General features: G+C 47.8%; 1 protein-coding gene and 1 pseudogene across 4 annotated transcripts in view; one reads left to right on the top strand and one right to left on the bottom strand.

Annotated features, from left to right (window-relative positions):
- Nucleotides 1-21138, top strand: part of mylka (myosin, light chain kinase a) — a 579206-nt gene that overhangs the window by 223596 nt on the left and 334472 nt on the right. The gene's annotated exons all lie outside the window — the stretch shown is intronic.
- On the bottom strand, nucleotides 19359-19477 carry LOC139260612 (5S ribosomal RNA; annotated as a pseudogene).

The following is a 21138-nucleotide window of genomic DNA, read 5'->3' as shown; positions in this document are numbered from 1 at the left end:
ACTCGTTCTTTGTTTGAATAAATAAAAGAGTTGGACCGATTACTGGTAACAGTGTCAGGTTTTTGATTAGAAACACCAGTTGCCTTTTGAAAGACGAATGGCAAGTTAAGAGCCCTGACATTACTCAGTAGTGTAGCAGGACAAGCTGTGTATAGTGGAGGTCACTGTGCAAAAGGCAGCAGTAAATCCTGAAACTCTATAAGACAGACCAAGGGTTTAACAGATGTGTTTTATTTCTAGAGACTAGATTTTATATCCTCTTTATGCTTGAGTTGCCGCAAGCTTTTTCATTAAATGTCTCTTTACATTTAATTTATTTCATCCTTAAAACATTCTACCATATGTTTTTAAGAGGGCACAATTGTGTGGATAGGTCACTGGTCGAGTTTATTGAAGTTTTTGTAAGTTGAGTCAATTTGAAATTTGAGGCATCTATTGATTCACCCCATTATGGCTTGTTTCAATTAGAATAACTGGCACTATATTGAATTAGGAAGCGTGACCCCAAATTTACTCATGTTTTTGGCATGTCTTATGTAGTGGAGTGGCGCAATGGTATTTTAGGCCTCCAAATTAGTGCAAGAGCCATTTCTACTGGGTTTCTGCCCCTAAATTGGGACACTTCATTTTGCAATGGTTGGTTAGGCCTCTTTGCAATATACCACCTTTCCCATCAGAATCATTAAGAATCCTGTGCCCTTTTGGGGAGCCAGTCTGCCCCTGATTCTGAGGAATTCTGTCCTTCCTGAGCTCTTCAAGGAAAATAGATAGCAACTGAGGAGAATTACGACATGGCACAGACTAGTCATAGAGAAAACCATAGGGAGAGCTACAGAGAGGAGAAAGGAAAGCTTTTGTTACCATGATAGATCAGGAGCTGCAATATGATCCAGAATGTGTGGCCGCATATTTATAGCCTGCTGTGTCCTCCATAACTTTGCCATCCATAAAGGCCTGGAAATGCAGATTGCTGGGGATGTGGCCCTACCTGGTTTGGAGACAGACCAATATGGAGGAGAGCATCAGGATGATCAACATTCCTCAATGACTGCTACAGGGGCATCAGAATTCAACATACCATTTATGTTTTTGGAGTTCTGACGATGGGTCATCGACCTGAAACGTTAACTCTGTTTCTATCTCCACAGATGTTGCCTGACCTGCTGAGTAGTTCCAGCATTTCTGTTTTTATTATAAATTAAAGTGTTCTTATCTGTTTAAAACAGTCTACTTTTCTTAAACGATAAGGGAATAAGGGGTTATGGAGAGCGGGCAGGGAAGTGGACCTGAGTCCATAAGCGGATCAACCATGATCGTATTAAATGGCGGAGCAGGCTCGAGGGGCCGCATGGCCTTCTCCTGCTCCTATTTCTGATGTTCATATGTTCTTATGCTTTGCTACAAATCCTTCTCCCCTACCTTCAAATAAAGGACAAATCATTCAATCCTGTACCAATCCTAGACTTCTGTACACATCATACTTCTTTCATCTGATTTTTAATAAGTCAGCATGAAATAGTGCATATTCTCCTTCAATACAAGGAACTCAAAAATGACCATAATTCAACCCACTCTTTCCTAATACCGTGCCACCAGAAGGATAAACCTGCCTTTCTATCACCTATTCCAGTGCTTTTCTCAGGTGCAATCAGAGGGCCAGTATCACTGGAGGTGGTTGGTTGCTCCTGTGGTAAAAAGGATCATGAGACTGAGGGTGGCCTACCTTTCATGGCAGCTTGTTCCATGGAAGAAGCCGTGACTGGCTGCATCTCTAGAGCTTCTGCCTAGGCAATATGGTGTTGCTTCCTTTGTACCACTTGCTTGGTGCTCTGATGGTTAGCAGATGCCACTATCCTGAGAAATAGAATTCTTGTGTAGGTCGACTCACCATCCCACTCTGCCCCAGATGTGTGCCCTCATGAATTAGCAGGCTGGCTGGTCTAACAGAAGCTGTCAGATGCTGAACATCTCGAGAGATAATATCCTGTATCCCAGTCACTTGGGTCTGGATGCCAGTTGGTCCCAGCCACTTCTGAGGTGATGGCTGTTGCAGACTCCAATGAAGCTGCTACAGGGAATGAGGGCTGTAGATCCCAGTGTCACAGCTGTCAGTTGCTGCACATCTTTGGAGACTGACCTCAGAGACTACACATTGGTGTGATTTGCCTTGAATATCCTTCTTTTCATGGGATCTGTGTGATGTCCCTGCACCTTACTACAAATTCACATGAGGCATGTATTGCAGACACAGTCACTCTGTGACCTTAACCTTTATTCCCAGGACCAAGGAGTGCCTGACCCTGGGTGGGACCTCCCCTTTTATACCTGGAAACCCAGGTGAGGAGTGTCTCCCACAAGTTCACCCCCTGTGGTCAGGGTGTGCATTTCTAGGGTATAAGTACAGTGTACAGGAGTTGCATGAAGATTACAGTTACCATTGCATGATGGTTACAGACATGACATCACCTCCCCCCTTATGTCTTTTTGTGTCAAAGGTTAAGTCTTTCAGGTGGTCGATGCTCTCTCGTGGAGCGCCGCAGTTGTGGCTCAGGTGGTTGAGCCTCGGCATGTGTCTCTGTCACCTCAGGTGATTCCGGCCTGTCCAGGCTGGCCGCAGGGACTGTGCATGCTGTGGACTGTCCTTGTTGCTCGTCCATTGGCAGTGGTGTGGGTGACATCTCATGCTCTTCTTCAGGTTCCTCCGTGTCTATGCTGAACCTTTTCTTTACTTGGTCCAAGTGTTTGCGGCATATCTGCCCATTGTTTAGTCTGACCACTATGACCCTATTCCCTTCTTTTCCAATTACAGTGCCCTCAAGCCACTTGGGTCCCAAAGCATGGTTAAGAACAAATACCAGGTCATCCATTTCTATACACCTCCCCCTTGAGTTTCGATCATGGAACTCGGTTTGGGACTGGCGCTTGCCCTCAACAATGTCTGCCAGGGCTGGGTGGATGAGGGACAGCCGCGTTTTAAGCGTGCGTTTCATGAGGAGTTCCGCTGGCAGGACTCCCATGAGTGAGTGCAGGCGGGACCTCTGGGCCAGCAGGAGGCGCGATAGGCGGTACTGAAGGGAGGGTCCTTGGATGCGTAGCATGCCCTGTTTTATGATTTGGACCGCATGTTCCGCCTGGCCATTGGAAGCCGGCGTGAACGGCGCTGTCTGGACGTGTTTGATACCATTGCCCGACATAAACTCCTGGAATTCATGGCTGGTGAAACACGGGCTGTTGTCGCTGACCAGGATGTCCGGCAAGCCACGGGTCACGAAAACCGTACGCAGACTCTCCACAGTGATGGATGTCGTGCACAAGTTTAATATGATGCACTCGATCCATTTCGAGTATGCATCGACAACGATCAGGAACATTTTCCCTATGAACGGGCCCGCATAGTCTACGTGAATACGTGACCATGGCCTGGTGGGCCAGGGCCACGGGCTAAGTGGAGCCTCCCTGGGGGCATTGCCCAGCTGGGCACACGTCGTGCACCTGCGAACCCAGTGTTCCAGGTCTGAGTCAATCCCCGGCCACCATACATGTGACTGGGCAATGGCCTTCATTAACACGATGCCAGGGTGCTCGTTGTGGAGTTCCCTGATGAATGCTTCCCTTCCTTTCTGGGGCATGACTACCTGGCTGCCCCATAGCAGGCAGTCGGCTTGGGTGGAGAGCTCATCCATCCGTCTCTGAAACAATCTGACCTCCTCGGGGCGCCCAATCCCCAGTCAGGACACATTTCTTTATCATGGATAGGAGGGGGTCTCTGTTGGTCCAGAGTTTGATCTGGCGGGCTGTGATGGGGGAGCCTGCGGTGTCAAAAGCCTCAATAGCCATGGCCTTCTCGGCACTCTGCTCGACGCCCCCTCGGTGGTGGCCAGTGGGAGCCTGCTGAGCGCATCAGCGCAATTTTCGGTGCCTGGCCGGTGCCGTATGGTGTAGTCATACACAGCCAGCGTGAGGGCCCATCGCTGTATGCGAGCTGACGCATTGGCGTTGACAGCCTTGCTGTCAGACAACAAGGATGTTAACGGCTTGTGGTCCGTCTCTAGCTCGAACCGTCTAGTACCGAAAAGGTACTGGTGCATCTTTTTCACACCGTAAACACAAGTGAGTGCTTCCTTTTCGACCATTCCGTATCCACACTCTGCCTGGGAGAGTGACCTGGAGGCGTAAGCCACCGGTTGGAGTCGGCCGTCATCATTACCCTGCTGCAACACACACCCAACCCTGTAGGATGATGCATCGCACGTTAAAACCAGTTTTTTTACAGGGTTCATACAAAGTCAACAGTTTGTTAGAACACAGCAGGTTCCTCGCCTTATTGAAAGCCCGTTCTTGACAGTCCCCCCCTCGGCAATTTAAGTGTATCTAAGGGTTAAGTCATGGCAGGACAGCTCGGTCATGTGATATGCTCCTCCTGTACCATGTGGGAACACGGGGACAACACCAGTGTCCCTGACGACTACATGTGCGGGAAGTGTGTCCACCTCCGGCTACTGACGGTCCGCGTTGCGGAGTTGGAGCTGAAGGTGGATTCACTCTGGAGCATCCACGATGCTGAGAATGACGTGAGTATCACGTGTAGCGAGTTGGTCTTACCGCAGGAGAAGGGTTCACAGCCAGCGAGGGAATGGAAGACCAGCAGGAAGAGTAGTGCAAGGAAGGTAGTGCAGGGGTCCCCTGTGGTCATCCCACTGCAAAACAGATACACTGCTTTGAGTGCTGTTGAGGGGGATGACTCATCAGGAGTGGGCAGCAGCAGCCAAGTTCATGGCACCGTGGCTGGCTCTGTTGCACAGGAGGGCAGGAAAAAGAGTGGGCGAGCGATAGTGATAGGGGATTCAATTGTAAGGGGAATAGATAGGCGTTTCTGCGGCCGCAACCGAGACTCCAGGATGGTATGTTGCCTCCCTGGTGCAAGGGTCAAGGATGTCTCGGAGCGGGTGCAGGACATTCTAAAAAGGGAGGGAGAACAGCCAGTTGTCGTGGTGCACGTTGGTACCAATGACATAGGTAAAAAAAGGGATGAGTTCCTACGAAATGAATTTAAGGAGCTAGGAGCTAAATTAAAAAGTAGGACCTCAAAAGTAGTAATCTCGGGATTGCTACCAGTGCCACGTGCTAGTCAGAGTAGGAATCGCAGGATAGCTCAGATGAATACGTGGCTTGAGCAATGGTGCAGCAGGGAGGGATTCAAATTCCTGGGGCATTGGAACCGGTTCTGGGGGAGGTGGGACCAGTACAATCCGGACGGTCTGCACCTGGGCAGAATCGGAACCAATGTCCTCGGGGGAGTGTTTGCTAGTGCTGTTGGGGAGGAGTTAAACTAATATGGCAGGGGGATGGGAACCAATGCAGGGAGATAGAGGGAAACAAAAAGGAGGCAAAAACAAAAGACAGAAAGGAGATGAGGAAAAGAGGAGGGCAGAGAAACCCAAGGCAAAGAACAAAAAGGGCCATTGTACAGCAAAATTCTAAAAGGACAGAGGGTGTTAAAAAAACAAGCCTAAAGGCTTTGTGTCTTAATGCAAGGAGTATCCGCAATAAGGTGGATGAATTAACTGTGCAAATAGATGTTAACAAATATGATGTGATTGGGATTACGGAGACGTGGCTCCAGGATGAGCAGGGCTGGGAACTCAACATCCAGGGGTATTCAACATTCAGGAAGGATAGAATAAAAGGAAAAGGAGGTGGGGTAGCATTGCTGGTTAAGGAGGAGATTAAGGCAATAGTTAGGAAGGACATTAGCTTGGATGATGTGGAATCTATATGGGTAGAGCTGCAGAACACCAAAGGGCAAAAAACGTTAGTGGGAGTTGTGTACAGACCTCCAAACAGTAGTAGTGATGTTGGGGAGGGCATCAAACATGAAATTAGGGGTGCGTGCAATAAAGGTGCAGCAGTTATAATGGGTGACTTTAATATGCACATAGATTGGGCTAACCAAACTGGAAGCAATACGGTGGAGGAGGATTTTCTGGAGTGCATAAGGGATGGTTTTTTAGACCAATATGTCGAGGAACCAACTAGGGGGGAGGCCATCTTAGACTGGGTGTTATGTAATGAGAAAGGATTAATTAGCAATCTCGTTGTGCGAGGCCCCTTGGGGAAGAGTGACCATAATATGGTGGAATTCTGCATTAGGATGGAGAATGAAACAGTTAATTCAGAGACCATGGTCCAGAACTTAAAGAAGGCTAACTTTAAAGGTATGAGGCGTGAATTGGCTGAGATGGATTGGCGAATGATACTTAAGGGGTTGACTGTGGATGGGCAATGGCAGACATTTAGAGACTGCATGGATGAACTACAACAATTGTACATTCCTGTCTGGCATAGAAATAAAAAAGGGAAGGTGGCTCAACCGTGGCTATCAAGGGAAATCAGGGATAGTATTAAAGCCAAGGAAGTGGCATACAAATTGGCCAGAAATAGCAGCGAACCTGGGGACTGGGAGAAATTTAGAACTCAGCAGAGGAGGACAAAGGGTTTGATGAGGGCAGGGAAAATGGAGTATGAGAAGAAGCTTGCAGGGAACATTAAGACGGATTGCAAAAGTTTCTATAGATATGTAAAGAGAAAAAGGTTAGTAAAGACAAACGTAGGTCCCCTGCAGTCAGAATCAGGGGAAGTCATAACGGGGAACAAAGAAATGGCGGACCAATTGAACAAGTACTTTGGTTCGGTATTCACGAAGGAGGACACGAACAACCTTCCGGTTATAAAAGGGGTCGGGGGGTCTAGTAAGGAGGAGGAACTGAGGGAAATCCTTATTAGCCGGGAAATTGTGTTGGGGAAATTGATGGGATTGAAGGCCGATAAATCCCCAGGGCCTGATGGACTGCATCCCAGAGTACTTAAGGAGGTGGCCTTGGAAATAGTGGATGCGTTGACAGTCATTTTCCAACATTCCATTGACTCTGGATCAGTTCCTATGGAGTGGAGGGTAGCCAATGTAACCCCACTTTTTAAAAAAGGAGGGAGAGAGAAAACAGGGAATTATAGACCGGTCAGCCTGACATCGGTAGTAGGTAAAATGATGGAATCAATTATTAAGGATGTCATAGCAGTGCATTTGGAAAGAGGTGACATGATAGGTCCAAGTCAGCATGGATTTGTGAAAGGGAAATCATGCTTGACAAATCTTCTGGAATTTTTTGAGGATGTTTCCAGTAGAGTGGATAAGGGAGAACCAGTTGATGTGGTATATTTGGACTTTCAGAAGGCGTTCGACAAGGTCCCACACAAGAGATTGATGTGCAAAGTTAGAGCACATGGGATTGGGGGTAGTGTACTGACATGGATTGAGAACTGGTTGTCAGACAGGAAGCAAAGAGTAGGAGTAAATGGGTACTTTTCAGAATGGCAGGCAGTGACTAGTGGGGTACCGCAAGGTTCTGTGCTGGGGCCCCAGCTGTTTACACTGTACATTAATGATTTAGATGAGGGGATTAAATGTAGTATCTCCAAATTTGCGGATGACACTAAGTTGGGTGGCAGTGTGAGCTGCGAGGAGGATGCTGTGAGGCTGCAGACGACTTGGATAGGTTAGGTGAGTGGGCAAATGCATGGCAGATGAAGTATAATGTGGATAAATGTGAGGTTATCCACTTTGGTGGTAAAAACAGAGAGACAGACTATTATCTGAATGGTGACAGATTAGGAAAAGGGCAGGTGCAAAGAGACCTGGGTGTCATGGTACATCAGTCATTGAAGGTTGGCATGCAGGTGCAGCAGGCGGTTAAGAAAGCAAATGGCATGTTGGCCTTCATAGCAAGGGGATTTGAGTACAGGGGCAGGGAGGTGTTGCTACAGTTGTACAGGGCATTGGTGAGGCCACACCTGGAGTATTGTGTACAGTTTTGGTCTCCTAACCTGAGGAAGGACATTCTTGCTATTGAGGGAGTGCAGCGAAGGTTCACCAGACTGATTCCCGGGATGGCGGGACTGACCTATCAAGAAAGACTGGATCAACTGGGCTTGTATTCACTGGAGTTCAGAAGAATGAGAGGGGACCTCATAGAAACATATAAAATTCTGACGGGGTTAGACAGGTTAGATGCAGGAAGAATGTTCCCAATGTTGGGGAAGTCCAGAACCAGGGGTCACAGTCTAAGGATAAGGGGTAAGCCATTTAGGACCGAGATGCGGAGGAACTTCTTCACCCAGAGAGTGGTGAATCTGTGGAATTCTCTACCACAGAAAGTTGTTGAGGCCAATTCACTAAATATATTCAAAAAGGAGTTAGATGAGGTCCTTACTGCTAGGGGGATCAAGGGGTATGGCGAGAAAGCAGGAATGGGGTACTGAAGTTGAATGTTCAGCCATGAACTCATTGAATGGCCTACTCCTGCACCTATTTTCTATGTTTCTATGTTTCTATGTTTCTATGTTATTTTCTATTCACAACCTTTACGTAGGAGCATGTGTAACGGCTCCAACAATGTGCTTAAGTTCGGCAGAAAGTTCCAGAAATAGTTCAAAAGTCCCAGGAATGATCGCAACTCCGATGTGTTGCCGCGCCTGGGTGCCCAGCTGATCGCCTCCGTTTTTGATTCAGTGGGCCGGATCCCATCTGCGGCAACCCTCCTGCCCAAAAACTCGACCTCTGGGGCCAAAAACACACACTTGGCCTTTTTAAGCCGCAAGCCTACCCTGTCCAGTCGGCGTAGCACCTCCTCCAGGTTGTGGAGGTGTTCCTCGGTGTCTCAACCTGTTATAAGAATGTCGTCTTGGAATATGATTGTTCCAGGAATGGATTTGAGCAAGCTTTCCATGTTTCTCTGAAAGATAGCTGCCGCCGAACGAATGCCAAACGGGCACCTGTTGTAGATAAATAATCCCTTGTGCGTCGTGATGGTGGTCAGAAGCTTGGATTCTTCAGCCAGTTCCTGAGTCATGTAGGCCGAAGTGAGGTCCAGCTTCGTGAACAGCTTGCCACCTGCCAGTGTGGCAAAAAGGTCCTCCGCTCTCAGGAGCGGGTATTGGTCTTGCAGCGACACTCGGTTGATGGTGGCTTTGTAGTCGCCACAAATCCTGACCGAGCCTTCCGCTTTGAAACATAGAAACATAGAAACATAGAAAATAGGTGCAGGAGTAGGCCATTCGGCCCTTCTAGCCTGCACCGCCATTCAATGAGTTCATGGCTGAACATGCAACTTCAGTACCCCATTCCTGCTTTCTCACCATACCCCTTGATTCCCCTAGTAGTAAGGACTTCATCTAACTCCTTTTTGAATATATTTAGTGAATTGGCCTCAACAACTTTCTGTGGTAGAGAATTCCACAGGTTCACCACTCTCTGGGTGAAGAAATTCCTCCTCATCTCGGTCCTAAATGGCTTCCCCCTTATCCTTAGACTGTGTCCCCTGGTTCTGGACTTCCCAAACATTGGGAACATTCTTCCTGCATCTAACCTGTCTAACCCCGTCAGAATTTTAAACGTTTCTATGAGGTCCCCTCTCATTCTTCTGAACTCCAGTGAATACAAGCCCAGTTGATCCAGTCTTTCTTGATAGGTCAGTCCTGCCATCCCGGGAATCAGTCTGGTGAACCTTCGCTGCACTCTCTCAATAGCAAGAATGTTCTTCCTCAGGTTAGGAGACCAAAACTGTACACAATACTCCAGGTGTGGCCTCACCAAGGCCCTGTACAATTGTAGCAACACCTCCCTGCCCTTGTACTCAAATCCCCTCGCTATGAAGGCCAAATGCCATTTGCTTTCTTAACCGCCTGCTGTACCTGCATGCCAACCTTCAATGACTGATGTACCATGACACCCAGGTCTCTTTGCACCTGCCCTTTTCCTAATCTGTCACCATTCAGATAATAGTCTGTCTCTCTGTTTTTACCACCAAAGTGGATAACCTCACATTTATCCACATTATACTTCATCTGCCATGCATTTGCCCACTCACCTAACCTATCCAAGTCGCTCTGCAGCCTCATAGAATCCTCCTTGCAGCTCACACTGCCACCCAACTTAGTGTCATCCGCAAATTTGGAGATACTACATTTAATCTCCTCGTCTAAATCATTAATGTACAGTGTAAACAGCTGGGGCCCCAGCACAGAACCTTGCGGTACCCCACTAGTCACTGCCTGCCATTCTGAAAAGTCCCCATTTACTCCTACTCTTTGCTTCCTGTCTGACAACCAGTTCTCAATCCATGTCAGCACACTACCCCCAATCCCATGTGCTTTAACTTTGCACATTAATCTCTTGTGTGGGACCTTGTCGAAAGCCTTCTGAAAGTCCAAATATACCACATCAACTGGTTCTCCCTTGTCCACTCTACTGGAAACATCCTCAAAAAATTCCAGAAGATTTGTCAAGCATGATTTCCCTTTCACAAATCCATGCTGACTTGGACCTATCATATTACTTCTTTCCAAATGCACTGCGATGACATCCTTAATAATTGATTCCATCATTTTACCCACTACCGATGTCAGGCTGACCGGTCTGTAATTCCCTGTTTTCTCTCTCCCTCCTTTTTTAAAAAGTGGGGTTACATTGGCTACCCTCCACTCCATAGGAACTGATCCAGAGTCAATGGAATGTTGGAAAATGACTGTCGATGCATCCACTATTTCCAAGGCCACCTCCTTAAGTACTCTGGGATGCAGTCCATCAGGCCCTGGGGATTTATCGGCCTTCAATCCCATCAATTTCCCCAACACAATTTCCCGACTAATAAGGATTTCCCTCAGTTCCTCCTCCTTACTAGACCCTCCGACCCCTTTTATATCCGGAAGGTTGTTTGTGTCCTCCTCAGTGAATACCGAACCAAAGTACTTGTTCAATTGGTCCGCCATTTCTTTGTTCCCCGTTATGACTTCCCCTGATTCTGACTGCAGGGGACCTACGTTTGTCTTTACTAACCTTTTTCTCTTTACATATCTATAGAAACTTTTGCAATCCGTCTTAATGTTCCCTGCAAGCTTCTTCTCGTACTCCATTTTCCCTGCCCTAATCAAACCCTTTGTCCTCCTCTGCTGAGTTCTAAATTTCTCCCAGTCCCCGGGTTCTCTGCTATTTCTGGCTAATTTGTATGCCACTTCCTTGGCTTTAATGCTATCCCTGATTTCCCTTGATAGCCACGGTTGAGCCACCTTCCCTTTTTTATTTTTACGACAGACAGGAATGTACAATTGTTGTAGTTCATCCATGCGGTCTCTAAATGTCTGCCATTGCCCATCCACAGTCAACCCCTTCAGTATCATTCGCCAATCTATCCTAGCCAATTCACGCCTCATACCTTCAAAGTTACCCTTCTTTAAGTTCTGGACCATGGTCTCTGAATTAACAGGAATGATGGAGCTTGCCCAATCACTGAATTCAGCGCCCAAAATTATGCCCTCTCTGAGCAGCCTGTCCAATTCACTTTCAATTTTCTTGTGCATCACATACGGCACCGCTCTGGCTTTGTGGTTTGGCATCCGGAGTGATGCGTATCACTACTTTAGTGCCCTTGACCGTTCCGACGCCGGGTTGAAACAGTGACCCGAATTTTTGTCGGACCTGTGAGCATGAACTTGGCTCCACAGATGAAATGATGTGCACATCCCCCCATTTCCAATTCATCTCAGCTAGCCAACTCCTCCCCAAGAGCGTGGGGCCATTTCCTGGGACGGCCCAGAGTGGCAGCCAGTTCTGTGATCCATTATGTGTTAACACCAAGTTTGCACTGCCCAGAACTGGGATGATCTCTTTGGTGTACGTCCATAGCTGCGTCTCAATGCGTTCCAGTTTGGTCCTGCTAGCTCTGTGTGGCCATAGTCTCTCAAATTGTTGGGCGCTCATAAGTGACTGGCTACCTCCCGTATCCAGCTCCATGTGCCATTCAATAAAACTTTCATCATCATGGGTGGCGTTTTAGTGTATGAGCTGTGGACATCAGCCACATGAACCCGCTGAACTTCAGCATCCATGGCTTTTCCCCAGGCATCATCCTGCATTGCAGACCCCTCATCTGGTTCCTCTGTCTCGCAGATTAGCCTCGCTACTGCCTTTTTGCACATCCTGACCAAGTGTCCACTGACGTTACAAATCCTACAGGTATATTGCTGAAACCTGCATCTTTTCGCAGTATGTCTACCCCCGCACCTCCAGCATGAGCTGAGATTGTTGTTAACAAAGGGACTGTTACCAGGCATTCCTCTCTTTGATTTGGTTGTTTCTAAGCACTCTGATGGTGGGTGTTAATGGTCCCATCGCAGGACGCATTGTTCCTCTTGATGGCGTAAATTGCCGATCCACTTTCCATTGTCCCTGTTGCGGGCCCCCCTAGAGTCTGTTGCTGCCTGGGCGGTTTCGAAATGCCCTTGCCTGCCTGCGGGGTCCCGAGCCGCGTTCACCATGTTAACTCCCTGGTCTGTCGCCACGTTGGGACCAGGGCTGCGCGCGTAAATTAGCTTGGTCTCCTCTTCTCCTGCCATGAAGGTCTGAGCTATCAACACTGCCCCTTCTAAAGTCAAATCCTTGGTCTTTATGAGCTTCCTGAAAATCCCGGCATGATTAAAGCCCTCAATGAAGAAATCCCTTAACATCTTCCCCATGCAGGCATCTGAGAACTTACAGAGACTGGCCAAGCGCCGCCGATCCACAACGAAGTCCGAGATGCTTTGTCCCTCCCGACGCCGGTGTGTGTAGAACCGGTGCCGGGCCATGTGTACGCTACTCGCCGGCTTGAGATGCTCACTGATCAGCTGGTTGAACTCTTCGAAGCACTTGTCCGCTGGCTTTTGGGGTACGAGCAGGTCTTTCATCAGCGCATACATCTGTGGTCCGCATCTGGTCAGTAGATGCGCCCTCTGCTTGTCAGCCGCTGTCACTCCCAGCCAGTCCTTCGTGACAAAGCTCTGCTGGAGTCTTTCCACTAAGTCGTCCCAGTCCTCACCCACACAGTAACGTTCCTCTGTGCTACCGGTGGCCATCCTCGTGGTTTGGTGGTTCCCGTTTCTCATCGCCAAATGTGGTGTCCCTGCACCTTATTACAAATTCACACTAAGCCTGTATTGCAGACACAGTCACTCTGTGACCTTAACCTTTATTCCCAGGACTAAGGAGTGCCTGACCCTGGGTGGGACCTACCCTTTTATACCTGGAAATCCAGGTGAGGAGTGTCTCCCACAAGTTCACCCCCTGTGGTCAGGGTGTGCATTTCTAGGGTATAAGTACAGTGTACAGGAGTTGCATGAAGGTTACAGTTACATGAAAATTACCGTTGCATGATGGTTACATACATGACAATCTGGGTCCCACGAATCCAAAACCATGGGCAGCCTTCTCCTTGGCCTTCGTTGAAGGTTCTGAGAATCACCCAGTGCCATATCCTCACTGACATGAACTAATTCTTCATTTTTTCTATTCGTTCATGGGATGTGGGCGTCACTGGCAAGGCCAGCATTTATTGCCCATCCCTAATTGCCCTTGAGAAGATGGTGGTGAGCCGCCTTCTTGAACCGCTGCAGTCGGTGCGGTAAAGGTTCACCCACAGTGCTGTTAAGGAGGGAGTACTAGGATATTGCCCCAGCGACAATGAAGGAACGGCAATATACTTCCAAGTCAAGATGGTGTGTGACTTGGAGGGGAACGTGGAGGTGGTGGTGTTCCATGCGCCTGCTGCCCTTGTACTTCTAGGTGGTAGAGGTCGTGGGTTTGGGAGGTGCTGCCGTTGGCGAGTTGCTGGAGTGCATCTTGTAGATGGTCCGCACTGCAGCCACGGAACGTCGGTGATGGAGGGAGTGAACGTTTAAGGTGGCGGATGGGGTAACAATCAAGCGGGCTGCTTTGTCTTGGATGGTGTTGAGCTTCTTGAATGTTGTTGGATCTGCACTCATCCATGCAAGTGGAGAGTATTTCATCACACTCCTAACTTGTGCCTTGTAGATGGTGGAAAGGCTTTGGGGCGTCAGTAAGTGAGACACTTGCCACAGAATACCCAGCCTCTGACCTGCTCTTGTTGGCACAGTATTTATGTGGCTGGTCCAGTTAAGTTTCTGGTCAATGGTGACCCCCAGGATGTTGATGATGGGTGATTCGGCGATGGTAATGCCGTTGAATGTCAAGGGCGGTGGTTAGACTCTCACTTGTTGGAGATAGTCATTGCCTGGCACTTCTGTGGCTCAACTGTTACTTGCCACTTATCAGCCCAAGTCTGAATGTCGTCCAGGTCTTGCTGCATGTGGACTGCTCCATTATCTGAGGAGTTGTGAATGGCACTGAACACTGTGCAGTCATCAGCGAACATCCCCACTTCTGACCTTATGATGGAGGGATGGTCATTGATGGAGCAGCTGAAGATGATTGAACCTGGGACGTTGCCCTGAGGAACTCCTGCAGCGATGTACTGGGTCAAGGATGATTGAACTCCAAACACCACAACCATCTTCCTTTGTGCTCAGTATGACTCCAGCCAGTGGAGAATTTTCTCCCTAATTCCCATTGATTTCAATTTTACTCGGGCTCCTTGATGCCACACTCGGCCAAATGCTGCCTTTATGTCAAGGGCAGTCACTCTCACCTCACCTCTGGAATTTAGCTCTTTTGTCCATGTTTGGACCAAGGCTGTAATGAAGTCTGGAGCCAAGTGGTTCTGGCGGAACCCATCACCGTCATCACCATGCACAGCGCTCCGTTATCGACCTGGAACAAAAATTGGGAAGCACTCCCTGAAACTGCGCCAGGCGATGCTAGCAACAGCTTCAGGAAACATAGTTCAAGATCTGTGAGCTCCTTTATCCCTATGTATAAGGAAACCCTTGTGTGAGCTGGTGCTTATGTGGTCGTTGTTTACATTCAGTATGGTTATTAGAGCATTGTGAAAAGCTGTTTTTATAGAACTAATTTCCAACATTCCGACCTCTGCTATTACTGGAGTTTTCTGCTTTTGCACTCACCAGCTCAGACCATTAAAGTGAATGAGCAGAAAATTGTCGGCTAGGGAGCACAGACACGGAAATCCCAAACCTTACTTTAATACTGTTGCTGTTATTCTTCTTCAGAGTCAAATTTCACTTGAAAAGAGGAGAGAAAAACAATTACACTGTAAACAAAACCATCTCAAAGCAGAACGCAGTAATAACAATAAATATGTGGAACTGTTATTAAAAACTACATGTAATCTCAAAAAACAATGAACACTACAGACTTTGAAATGTTCACATACTATGACTACCTGAGACTAAGGGCGAAAAATTCAGGAGTACCCCATTTGGGGCGCTAACTTTTAAAAGTTGAAAAAATTAGCGGCAGGCGCTAATGTTTGTTAACTTTTTTAAAAATTCGGCATTTGCGCTCCAGGAAGGAAGTGGATCACTAAGTCGGAGCGCAACAGGCAGCAGGCGGGGCGGTAGGTGTGCAGCGTTGCCCAATGGGCTGTGCAGCGCTGTTGCGTTGGAAGGCTCCTTCCCTCCCTTAAAGGGAAGGGCTATTGCTGCAGGCTCTGCAAGAGGAAAACTTACTTGAACCCCGATGGCAGCCGCGATCCGGCCCACTCGGCCCGATGCACTGCAGCAGAGTGCCGGGTTGATCGATCGCAAGGGAAAAGCACCGGAAAAAATTCAACGAGAGCATTTAAAATCCTACCTCGGCTATATCAACTTTAAGCATTGCCCCCGAAGTGCCTGGCCTCCCAATGGACGCCTCCTGCAGCTGCTGGTATTTTCAAATTACTAATCCACCTCTGGAGGGGGTTAGGGAGACATTGCCAAATGTGCCTGAGTTAAACCGGGAAGTCAGTGCATTGGAGCCAGATTCCAGACGTGCTGACATTTTCACTGAACTTAACCCCACTCGTACCGAAACCCATGCACTCTTCGATGTTAAAGCTCCCCACTAACTATCAATATATCAACCAACTCACCAGGTATTTCTGTGATATTCTCCCACAACACTGTGCATACATTTAAAATAGGTCCACAATTTTAAGTAACAGTTCTATGTTTGTGTCAAATTTTATTGCCCAACAGTGAGTTGTTATGTATTGTGATACCACAAGTCCCGACGATTCTACATTTGAACAACTTGTGCATTTCCCTCCAACACTTGTGTATTATTTATGTTTATGTGTCAGCCCTAGTACAGTGGTAGCATCCTCACCTCTTAGTCAGATGTCTGTGCATACATTTTGTGCATGCAGACATAGAGAGGATGCTTTCACTTGTGGGGGAGTCTAAAACTAAAACTGAAGCTTTCTCCCCCTCTTGAAGACTATATCTAATAGATCTCATGCGACTTGGCTTGTGTTTCCATGTGGCTACTAGTACTGCTCAGCCACTTCTAAGACAGGAGAGATGTTAGGGAAAGAGACTAGGCAGCATGGAAATAGAAGTGAAGAAAAAACACATAACCATCTTGAAAATGGGCCTATTGCTGCATAATCCATTGGACAACCAGAGAGACGAGATGCGCATATCCAATTAAACACTCTGGGAATATCAACGATTGTTTGCACAGTGCATTTTTTGAAAAGAAGATTTGTATTTTGTATGTAGTAGTGCCTTGCAGGGCAGAACAGTAAAAAGTAGGTTAACTGCTGAATGAGTTTCAGAGCATTGTGGGAGGGTTGTCAACAGAGATGATCGTTTAGTAAAGCCCATTTTCTGTTAGTTACTTTTTAAGCATTACATTGAGAATCTGACAATGAGGTTATATTTGCATGTTGTGTGAGTTTGTTCTAAATAGTTAAGAAGTGGTGCAAATTGTGCAAAAGTGGTAATGTGCTAACGGCAATCAATTTTCTCGTGTTAGCATTTACATAATTATTTACAACGTCAAATGCAGATTTGGACACCAGGAATACAGAGAGGCCGACTAGTGGTGGAACCGGAAATTGCATAGAGTTGAAATTTAAAGCAATGTGTACAATTAAAGGAACGTGGCAGATTTGGGGTACAAAAATTCTTGCAGGCTTACGAAAAGCTCAAAAGGCATTTGAATCCCACGGCAGCCTTTAGTGAAGCTGAAATGGGAGAGAGCTATGAAGTCATGAAGGGACGGTTAACCCAATGTGAAGGCAAGTGATATAGCCCACCGTGCTATTTGATGACTGATGTAATAGAGGTTGTGCTACATGAGTTGGTTACAGGAATTTTTGTCACCCCACTGTTTAGTCATGCTTTCACATATCTGTGGCATTAGGCATAATATCACCAACTATCATGGGAATTGGAGCTTCTGCATTAACTGAGCTCAATAGATGGCCTTAACACTCACCATTTAACATCTGCAGCATGCAAATTAGCCTTGAGCGGACATTGGGGTGAAGAGAAGTGGGGGCCGAAATACAGCCTCCCGAAAAGGCCTCTTACCGCTGGAAAGTGGTGGCCAAGCGGTGGAGTTGAGTGGCCGCCGATTTGCGGTCGAATGGAACCACCGGCGAATTTCACCTTGGGGGTTTCTCTGGCGGTCCCTACTTCAGCCCCGCTGCTGCCAACCCCTTCTAAGTGCGCAATCAAAGCGCGCACCGCCGATCTCTCGCACCTCCATCTAAATTCACCTGCAAAAATCTTCGTCCCGCTGATGGCTTTTTCTATCGGTGCACTGTGTTTTCAGTGTGTGCAACATGGCTCATTCAAGGGGAGGGCGCACTGCCGCGGCCGCCATTTTTATTTGTCGGCCGACTCCCAGATTGGGCCGACAATTATGCCCCTGGGTTTGGCCACTAACAGGCAGCCAATACCCCCAAAAATACATCTAGACATCAAATGAAAAAAAAAATCACACATTTAAAATGAATTAAAATGGCATTTAATTTAATTTTTTGAAAAATAAATGTACATGTTTTAAAGGGGCTAAAAATAAACTTCATCATGAAAGCAGTGGCTTCTGTGGTACTGGGGGAAAAAGGGAATAGGTGCTTTGAGGAGAAAGAATAGAGGGACAGAATATCACAGGAGAAATAAGGCTGGTAAGGGATTGTTAATGATGTTGCAAATCGAGGTATGTCTACAACTATTTCAGTTGAACCTGTAAATCAAATGCCCCCTTTGTAAAGGGGCACTAAAACCGACAAATTAAACAAATTAAACTTTTAACATTAGTGGATCAAATTAAAATTTGGTTGCCGGGGGTGATGATGCACTCCAGTCCCTCCGATGCCCACCTCTCGCGGAAGGCCGCGAGTGTACCGGTGGACACCGCGTGCTCCATATCCAGGGCCACCCGCGGAAGGGAGGCAGGCAGTCGGGCTGAATGACCCCCTCAACCGCCCACTGCCTGGATGGCTGATGGCCACCTTGGCCATGCCTAGGAGCAGTCCTACGAGGAGGCCATCCTACCTGCCCGCTCTCCTCCGCACAGGGTGCCCAAAGATCAGGAGCATGGGACTGAAGTTCAACCAGAATTTGAGGAGCAGCCCCTTCAAATATTGAAAGAGAGGCTGCAACCTCACACATTCGACATACATATGGAATGCGGACTCCTCTAGACCGCAGAAATTACAAGCCGACTTAAAAACCGATTGCAAGGGACTGCTCCCTGTATCACCCTCCAGGCCAAGTCCCCAATAAATAAAGGGACTCCCGCGTAGAGAGCACTCTATTGAGGACCCCGGCCTCCTCCGGACGGCAAAATGGTGCGCCATGGCATGTCCAGACGGCAGACGAGGATGGCAAAGTGGAGAGTGTGCAAGAGCAGCCCATACAGGAATCCCCTCCACGCAGAACTGAAAGGCACGGAGGGGAGTTCCCAGAGGAGGCTCAAGTTGTGAGGTGCTGGCTCCCGAGGAAGGTTTCGGGGCTTGACGCTCATGAAGAATTCCGTCTGGACGGGGGTCAGTTCGGACGGGATCGCCCCACGTGCTTGAACATCCTCGTCACACCAAATGGAGTCAGGACCCAGTGCTGTTTTTAGTGACTCGATGGTATTGGCCGCGCGCCGGATGGTGGCCCAGGATAGACGCCGTGCCAGTTCCTCAGGGGCCATCCAGCCCGCTCTTCCATCATCGAGTATGTCCCTGACCCTGGTCACCTTCCCAAACACAGCCCTCTCGTCAGCCTGCCACCTAAAACTGCGCTCGTGGAGGTACGAATTCCTGAGCAGTGGCTCCCGAAGGACAGCCGCCACTCCGGATGGGGGAGAACTGCGCTTGGTGGCGACTTTGTTCCAGACCATGATGAGTTCCTGGTAAAAGACGAGCAGCCCCCACATGGCGGTCCTGACACCTCCCAGATTCACAAACAGGAGCTGCGTGTCATAATTGAGGCAGTACTGCTGGTGGACGAAATACGTCGCCAGCGCACACCATCTAGGAAGATGCTCGACGTACAGGTATCTCTGCAGGGTCTGAAGACGGAAAGTCACAGCCTGGGTGCACACACACCAACGCCTGACCGCCCTCCCTAAAAGTCTACAGCAACTGGTATTCCCAGTCGGTCTCCTTTCCAAGTACTAACCAGACCTTACTCTGCTTAGCATCCAAGATCAGACGAGATCGGTCTTTTTCAGACTAGTATAGCTATAGGCTGAGGCATGTCTACAAGATTACACAAGTGGTAAAGAAGGAACTAACTGGTAATGAAAACTAGGTGATTGTAAGAAGCAGTATGGAAGGTGCAACCCTTTAATCATTTTATTCAATTACCAATAAGGTAGTTATTTTCTGCTATTTTGATTAAAGATTTGTTTTCTTCACAAAAGGCAACATCAGTCTCTCTTTAATTTGAAAGCAATTCCCAATGCTTTAAAGACTCTCTGAGAACAGTAATATACTGGCCGGTGCCCATTGCATTGAAGCGCATTGGGAATAGGCTGCCTGCGTTATGAAGTACGGAGGCCGACCATGCAACCAATATACTTTGCATCCTCCTGTGTGACCAGCCCACTTTTGTACTGCTGGTGCCTGAAATCCTGTCTCTATGTATTCTTTGCCTTCCTACTATGTTTTGTCTTATGTATTGGGTGCAACACGATGACATTGTAACGACTTTGCATTATGTGGCAGTGTCAATTCATTCAAGCATGGATGTAGCAGCACCTGGGGACCAACGATTTCAGTGCTGCACAGTTTGGATCATAGTATCGGTTCCTTTGTCACATAGAACTTCTGCTGTGAAAGACACAGGCCTAGAATTTAATCCAGTTTGCAGGCATCAAATGGGTGCGCTGGAAGACGTAGGCCCAACAGTTGTGAGTAATTGGTCCTCGGGCCTCTCCTAAATAATCACGCCAAGCAACCATTGCCTGTCGGTTGTCGGACCCTGACTGCAATTTTCAGGGACAAATGGGCGGAACATGTCCATTTGTACCAGGTGGTGAGCGGCTTAAACAACAGTCCTTAAAGGGACCATCGAAGGCCGCTTCAAAAAATAAATCTTTGGTGAGAACTTTTGTGGGGCCAGGAGGAGCAGGACTGATTCTGTGTTTGCTCCTTTTGTTTTTGTCAATTGCTACTAAAGGTGTATTTAGACTGATGTAGCACATCCTGTGAGAGTCTCTTCAATTTGATTTGCCCCTCTGAGTTCTCCAAAGTTCTTCACATTAACCAATTCCCTGAAATAACTAAAAATAAACTTCCACCTATTTATTTGGCAGACTTGTAAATCTGTGACATCACCGAATCTCCTAAAGGGTCTGCAGCAACTTCCTGTGCTACCTCCAGAACTGCACTTCCTCAGCACAGTGGCTTTGAACAATTGTACATGCACAGTAACAGTCTCCAAACCTATTTTAACTGCTATGTAAAACTTTTAGTACTACTGGGCTCAATTTTGGCCCAGCCCGTTTTTCGACGCACTTACTGGAGATGCGATGCTTTTCTCCATTCATAAGTGTGCCGACAAATTTCCTTCCCACTTTGGTCGCTGTCCGGCCTCCTCCCTGTGGTTGCACAGTGTGGCCAGTCGAGTCGGGGGTGGAGCCAGCGTCCTGCGCCGTAAACAGTGCCGGAACGTCTGCACATGCGCAGTAGAGTGTCCGCGCATGCGCAGTAGCTCCTTGTCCCCAGCCTCTCCGTGTCTTGCTGCAGCCGCGGTGTGGGACCCGATGCCAGCCAAATGTTGTGAGTAGGGGTATGGAGCAGCAATTGCATGGAATGCTTAGTTCCATTTGGTTGGAAAATGCCTATTTATGGACTTAAATTGGAAAATTCATTGCTTATTGGGGAGCTGTGTGTGCATTAACAGGTG

This window comes from Pristiophorus japonicus, chromosome 3 (assembly GCF_044704955.1).
Source record: "Pristiophorus japonicus isolate sPriJap1 chromosome 3, sPriJap1.hap1, whole genome shotgun sequence".
Taxonomy (NCBI): domain Eukaryota; kingdom Metazoa; phylum Chordata; class Chondrichthyes; family Pristiophoridae; genus Pristiophorus; species Pristiophorus japonicus.
This window is presented reverse-complemented; position numbering and strand designations above follow the sequence as displayed.